Source organism: Trichomycterus rosablanca, chromosome 2 (assembly GCF_030014385.1).
Source record: "Trichomycterus rosablanca isolate fTriRos1 chromosome 2, fTriRos1.hap1, whole genome shotgun sequence".
Classification (NCBI taxonomy): Eukaryota; Metazoa; Chordata; class Actinopteri; order Siluriformes; family Trichomycteridae; genus Trichomycterus; species Trichomycterus rosablanca.
Window position 1 is genome coordinate 13,515,854 of NC_085989.1, and position 8,031 is coordinate 13,523,884.

Below are 8,031 nucleotides of genomic sequence, written 5' to 3' on the forward strand. Positions count from 1 at the left end.
TGAAAGTGACATTTCAAAAAGCATTTTCTGCATTAGACGAGCTCAGAGAAGCGCTTTAAACACAGCTTTGGGGTGTTTTAGTGTTTTTTACTATTCCTTTTAGTTTGTTGACAGTGACATTTCAAAAAAAAATTTCAGCATTAGTCAAGCTCAGAAAAAAGCTTTAAAACCAGTCTTGGAGTGCTGTTTTTCTTTTCGACATACTAATTACTTTGTAGCTTTTTTCATTTTCTGCAGTAGACAAGCTTAGAGAAACTCTTTTTTCTGGATAGTTCATAAACATTCTTATTACTTTATTGATAGTATCATTAAAGAAAGCATGATCTGCATTACACAAGCTCAGAAAAGCGCTTGAAACACATTTCTGGAGTGTTTTAGTGTTTTTGAACATTATTATTACTTTGTTGACAGTAACATTTCAAAAAGCATTTTCTGCATTAAACGAGCTCAGAAAGGCGCTTTACAACAAGTCCTGGAGTGCTGTTTTTATTTTCGATTTTCTAATTACTTTGTAGCTAGTGTCATTTTCTACATTAGACAAGCTTAGAGAAACGCAGTTCTGGATAGTTGTAGTGTTTATAAACATTCTTTTTTCTTTATTGATAATGTCATTACAGAAAGCATGTTCTGCATTAGACAAGCTCAGAGACGCGCTTTAAACACAGCTCTTTGGTGTTTTAGTGTTTTGAACATTCTTAATACTTTGTTGAAAGTGACATTTCAAAAAGCATTTTCTGCATTAGACGAGCTCAGAGAAGCGCTTTAAACACAGCTTTGGGGTGTTTTAGTGTTTTTTACTATTCCTTTTAGTTTGTTGACAGTGACATTTCAAAAAAAAATTTCAGCATTAGTCAAGCTCAGAAAAAAGCTTTAAAACCAGTCTTGGAGTGCTGTTTTTCTTTTCGACACACTAATTACTTTGTAGCTTTTTTCATTTTCTGCAGTAGACAAGCTTAGAGAAACTCTTTTTTCTGGATAGTTCATAAACATTCTTATTACTTTATTGATAGTATCATTACAGAAAGCATGATCTGCATTAGAAAAGCTCGGAGAAGTGCTTTAAACAAAGCACTGGGGTGTTTTAGTGTTTTTGAACATTATTATTACTTTATTGATAGTATCATTAAAGAAAGCATGATCTGCATTACACAAGCTCAGAAAAGCGCTTGAAACACATTTCTGGAGTGTTTTAGTGTTTTTGAACATTATTATTACTTTGTTGACAGTAACATTTCAAAAAGCATTTTCTGCATTAAACGAGCTCAGAAAGGCGCTTTACAACAAGTCCTGGAGTGCTGTTTTTATTTTCGATTTTCTAATTACTTTGTAGCTAGTGTCATTTTCTACATTAGACAAGCTTAGAGAAACGCAGTTATGGATAGTTGTAGTGTTTATAAACATTCTTTTTTCTTTATTGATAATGTCATTACAGAAAGCATGATCTGCATTACACAAGCTCAGAGACGCACGCGCATTAAACACAGCTCTTTGGTGTTTTAGTGTTATGAACATTCTTAATACTTTGTTGAAAGTGACATTTCAAAAAGCATTTTCTGCATTAGACGAGCTCAGAGAATTGCTTTAAACACAGCTTTGGGGTGTTTTAGTGTTTTTTACTATTCCTTTTAGTTTGTTGACAGTGACATTTCAAAAAAAAAATTCAGCATTAGTCGAGCTCAGAAAAAAGCTTTAAAACCAGTCTTGGAGTTCTGTTTTTCTTTTCGACATACTAATTACTTTGTAGCTTTTTTCATTTTCTGCAGTAGACAAGCTTAGAGAAACGCTTTGTTCTGGATAGCTCATAAACATTCTTATTCTTTATTGATAATGTCATTTCAAAAATCATGTACTGCATTAGACAATCTTAGAGAAACGCTTTAAACACAGTTCTGGATAGTAATAGGTTTTTAAACATTCTTAATACTTTGTTGATAGTATGAATACAGAAAGCATGTTCTGCATTAGACAAGTTCGGAGAAGCGCTTTAAACACAGCTCTGGGTTGTTTTAGTGTTTTTGAACATTCTTATTACTTTATTGAAAGTAACATTTCAAAAAGCATTTTCTGCATTAGACAAGCTAAGAGAAAGGATTTATTCCTTTTCCTATTACTTGATCTCCTATACGTTGATTATGTCATTACAGAAAACATTTGATTCATAAGGCAAGCACAAAGAAGCGCTTTAAACACATCTTTGAGGTTTTTTAGTGTTTTTTAAAATTCCTATTACTTTGTTGATAGTGACATTTCAAACAGAATTTACTGCATTAGTCGCGCTCAGAAAAGCACCTTAAAACCAAACCTGGAGTGCTGTATTTCTTTTCGACTTTCTAATTAATTTGTTGCTAGTGTCATTTCCTGCATTAGACAACCTTAGAGAAAAGATTTAAACACAGTTCTGGATAGTTGTAGTGTTTATAAACATTCTTATTACTTTTTTAATAGTATCATTACAGAAATCATGATATGCATTAGACAAGCTTAGAGAAACGCTTGAAACACAGTTCTAAATAGTTAAAGTTTTTTAAACATTCTTAATACTTTATTGATAGTATCATTACAAAAAGCATGTTCTGCATTACACAAGCTCAGAAAAGCGCTTTAAACACAGTTCTGGCGTGTTTTAGTGTTTTTGAACATTCCTATTACTTTGTTGATAGTGACATTTCAAAAAGCATTTCCTGCATTAGACGAGCTCAGAAAAGTGCTTTAAAACAAGTCCTGGAGTGATGTATTTCTTTTCGACTTTCTATTTACTTTGTAAATAGTGTCATTTTCTGCATTAGACAAGATTAGAGAAACGCTTGAAACACAGTTCTAGTGTTTATAAACATTCTTATTTCTTTATTAATAGTATCATTACAGAATGCAGGATCTGCATTAGACAAGCTTAGAGAAACGCTTTAAACACAGTTCTGCAAGGTTTATTTTTTTAACATTCTTCCTACTTTATTGATACTATCATTACAGAAAGCATGATCTGCATTAGACAAGCTCGGAGAAGTGCTTTAAACAAAGCACTTGGGTGTTTTAGTGTTTTTGAACATTATTATTACTTTATTGATAGTATCAATACAGAAAGCATGATCTGCATTACACAAGCTCAGAAAAGCGCTTTAAACACATTTCTGGAGTGTTTTAGTGTTTTTGAATATTCCTATTACTTTGTTGACAGTAACATTTCAATAAGCATTTTCTGCATTAAACGAGCTCAGAAAGGCGCCTTACAACATGTCCTGGAGTGCATTTTCTGCATTAGACGAGTTTAGAAACAAGCTTTAAAACCAGTCTTGGAGTGATGTATTTCTTTTCGACTTTCTGTTTACTTTGTAAACTTTTTCTGCATAAGACAAGCTTAAAGAACGCTTGAAACACAGTTCTGGATAGTTGTAGTGTTTATAAACATTCTTATTTCTTCATTGATAGTATCATTACAGAAAGCATGATCTGCATTACACAAGCTCAGAAAAGCGCTTTAAACACAGCTCTTTGGTGTTTTAGTGTTTTTGAACATTCTTAATACTTTGTTGAAAGTGACATTTCAAAAAGCATTTTCTGCATTAGACGAGCCCAGAGAAGCGCTTTAAACACAGCTTTGGGGTGTTTCAGTGTTTTTTACCATTCCTTTTACTTTGTTGACAGTGACATTTCAAAAAAAAATTTCAGCATTAGACGAGCTCAGAAAAACCTTTAAAACCAGTCTTGGAGTGCTGTATTTCTTTTTGACATACTAATTACTTTGTAACTTTTGTCATTTTCTGCAGTAGACAAGCTTAGTGAAACGTTTTAAACACAGTTCTGGATAGTTGTAGTGTTTATAAACATTCTAATTACTTTATTAATAGTATCATTACAGAAAGCATGATCTGCATTACACAAGCTCAGAAAAGCGCTTTAAACACATTTCTGCAGTGTTTTAGTGTTTTTGAACATTCCTATTACTTTATTAATAGTATCATTACAGAAAGCATGATCTGCATTACACAAGCTCAGAAAAGCGCTTTAAACACAGTTCTGGCGTGTTTTAGTGTTTTTGAACATTCCTATTACTTTGTTGATAGTGACATTTCAAAAAGCATTTCCTGCTTTAGACGAGCTCAGAAAAAAGCTTTAAAACCAGTCTTGGAGTGCTGTATTTCTTTTTGACATACTAATTACTTTGTAACTTTTGTCATTTTCTGCAGTAGACAAGCTTAGTGAAACGCTTTAAACACAGTTCTGTATAGTTGTAGTGTTTATAAACATTCTTATTACTTTATTGATAGTATCATTACAGAAAGCATGATCTGCATTAGAAAAGCTCGGAGAAGCGCTTTAAACACATTTCTGGAGTGTTTTAGTGTTTTTGAACATTCCTATTACTTTATTTGCATTAAACAAGCTCGGAGAAGTGCTTTAAACAAAGCACTGGGGTGTTTTAGTGTTTTTGAACATTATTATTACTTTATTGATAGTATCATTACAGAAAGCAGGATCTGCATTAGAAAAGCTCGGAGAAGCGCTTTAAACACATTTCTGCAGTGTTTTAGTGTTTTTGAACATTCCTATTACTTTGTTGATAGTGACATTTCAAAAAGCATTTCCTGCAGTAGACGAGTTTAGAAAAAAGCTTTAAAACCAGTCTTGGAGTGCTGTATTTCTTTTCGACTGTCTAATTAATTTGTAGCTAGTGTCATTTTCTGCATTTCACAAGATTAGAGAAACGCTTGAAACACAGTTCTGGATAGTTCTAGTGTTTATAAACATTTTTTTTTCTTTATTAATAGTATCATTACAGAAAGCATGATCTGCATTACACAAGCTCAGAAAAGCGCTTTAAACACATTTCTGCAGTGTTTTAGTGTTTTTGAACATTCCTATTACTTTGTTGATAGTGACATTTCAAAAAGCATTTCCTGCAGTAGACGAGTTTAGAAAAAAGCTTTAAAACCAGTCTTGGAGTGCTGTATTTCTTTTCGACTGTCTAATTAATTTGTAGCTAGTGTCATTTTCTGCATTTCACAAGATTAGAGAAACGCTTGAAACACAGTTCTGGATAGTTCTAGTGTTTATAAACATTTTTTTTTCTTTATTAATAGTATCATTACAGAATGCAGGATCTGCAAAAGACAAGCTTAGAGAAACGCTTTAAACACAGTTCTGCAAAGTTATAGTTTTTTAAACATTCTTCTTATTTTTTTAATACTATCATTACAGAAAGCATGTTTTGCATTAAACAAGCTCGGAGAAGTGCTTTAAACAAAGCACTGGGGTGTTTTAGTGTTTTTAAACATTATTATTACTTTATTGATAGTATCATTACAGAAAGCATGATCTGCATTACACAAGCTCAGAAAAGCGCTTTAAACACATTTCTGGAGTGTTTTTGAATATTCCTATTACTTTGTTGACAGTAACATTTCAAAAAGCATTTTCTGCATTAAACGAGCTCAGAAAGGCGCTTTACAAAATGTCCTGGAGTGCTGTATTTCTTTTCGACATACTAATTACTTTGCAGAAAGCATGATCTGCATTAGAAAAGCTCGGAGAAGCGCTTAAAACACATTTTTGGAGTGTTTTAGTGTTTTTAAACATTCCTATTACTTTATTGATAGTGACAATACAAAAAGCATTTTCTGCATTAGACGAGTTTAGAAACAAGCTTTAAAACCAGTCTTGGAGTGATGTATTTTTTTTCGACTTTCTGTTCACTTTGTAGACTTTTTCTGCATTAGACAAGCTTAAAGAAACGCTTGAAACACAGTTCTGGATAGTTGTAGTGTTTATAAACATTCTTATTTCTTCATTGATAGTATCATTACAGAAAGCATGATCTGCATTACACAAGCTCAGAAAAGCGCTTTAAACACAGCTCTTTGGTGTTTTAGTGTTTTTGAACATTCTTAATACTTTGTTGAAAGTGACATTTCAAAAAGCATTTTCTGCATTAGACGAGCTCAGAGAAGCGCTTTAAACACAGCTTTGGGGTGTTTCAGTGTTTTTTACCATTCCTTTTACTTTGTTGACAGTGACATTTATAAAAAACCTTTAAAACCAGTCTTGGAGTGCTGTATTTCTTTTTGACATACTAATTACTTTGTAACTTTTGTCGTTTTAGTGTTTTTGAACATTCCTATTACTTTATTAATAGTATCATTACAGAAAGCATGATCTGCATTACACACGCTCAGAAAAGCGCTTTAAACACATTTCTGCAGTGTTTTAGTGTTTTTGAACATTCCTATTACTTTATTAATAGTATCATTACAGAATGCAGGATCTGCAAAAGACAAGCTTAGAGAAACGCTTTAAACACAGTTCTGCAAAGTTATAGTTTTTTAAACATTCTTCTTATTTTTTTAATACTATCATTACAGAAAGCATGTTTTGCATTAAACAAGCTCGGAGAAGTGCTTTAAACAAAGCACTGGGGTGTTTTAGTGTTTTTGAACATTATTATTACTTTATTGATAGTATCATTACAGAAAGCATGATCTGCATTACACAAGCTAAGAAAAGCGCTTTAAACACATTTTTGGAGTGTTTTTGAATATTCCTATTACTTTGTTGACAGTAACATTTCAAAAAGCATTTTCTGCATTAAACGAGCTCAGAAAGGCGCTTTACAAAATGTCCTGGAGTGCTGTATTTCTTTTCGACATACTAATTACTTTGCAGAAAGCATGATCTGCATTAGAAAAGCTCGGAGAAGCGCTTAAAACACATTTTTGGAGTGTTTTAGTGTTTTTAAACATTCCTATTACTTTATTGATAGTGACAATACAAAAAGCATTTTCTGCATTAGACGAGTTTAGAAACAAGCTTTAAAACCAGTCTTGGAGTGATGTATTTTTTTTCGACTTTCTGTTCACTTTGTAGACTTTTTCTGCATTAGACAAGCTTAAAGAAACGCTTGAAACACAGTTCTGGATAGTTGTAGTGTTTATAAACATTCTTATTTCTTCATTGATAGTATCATTACAGAAAGCATGATCTGCATTACACAAGCTCAGAAAAGCGCTTTAAACACAGCTCTTTGGTGTTTTAGTGTTTTTGAACATTCTTAATACTTTGTTGAAAGTGACATTTCAAAAAGCATTTTCTGCATTAGACGAGCTCAGAGAAGCGCTTTAAACACAGCTTTGGGGTGTTTCAGTGTTTTTGAACATTCCTTTTACTTTGTTGACAGTGACATTTAAAAAAAAATTTTTTGAGCATTAGACGAGCTCAGAAAAACCTTTAAAACCAGTCTTGGAGTGCTGTATTTCTTTTTGACATACTAATTACTTTGTAACTTTTGTCATTTTCTGCAGTAGACAAGCTTAGTGAAACGCTTTAAACACAGTTCTGGATAGTTGTAGTGTTTATAAACATTCTTATTACTTTATTGATAGTATCATTACAGAAAGCATGATCTGCATTAGAAAAGCTCGGAGAAGCGCTTTAAACACAGTTCTGGCGTGTTTTAGTGTTTTTGAACATTCCTATTACTTTATTAATAGTATCATTACAGAAAGCATGATCTGCATTACACAAGCTCAGAAAAGCGCTTTAAACACAGTTCTGGCGTGTTTTAGTGTTTTTGAACATTATTATTACTTTATTGATAGAATCATTACAGAAAGCATGATCTGCATTAGAAAAGCTCGGAGAAGCGCTTTAAACACATTTCTGCAGTGTTTTAGTGTTTTTGAACATTCCTATTACTTTGTTGATAGTGACATTTCAAAAAGCATTTCCTGCATTAGACGAGTTTAGAAAAAAGCTTTAAAACCAGTCTTGGAGTGCTGTATTTCTTTTCGACTTTCTAATTAATTTGTAGCTAGTGTCATTTTCTGCATTTCACAAGATTAGAGAAACGCTTGAAACACAGTTCTGGATAGTTCTAGTGTTTATAAACATTTTTTTTTCTTTATTAATAGTATCATTAGAGAAAGCATGATCTGCATTACACAAGCTCAGAAAAGCGCTTTAAACACAGTTCTGCAGTGTTTTAGTGTTTTTGAACATTCCTATTACTTTATTAATAGTATCATTACAGAAAGCATGATC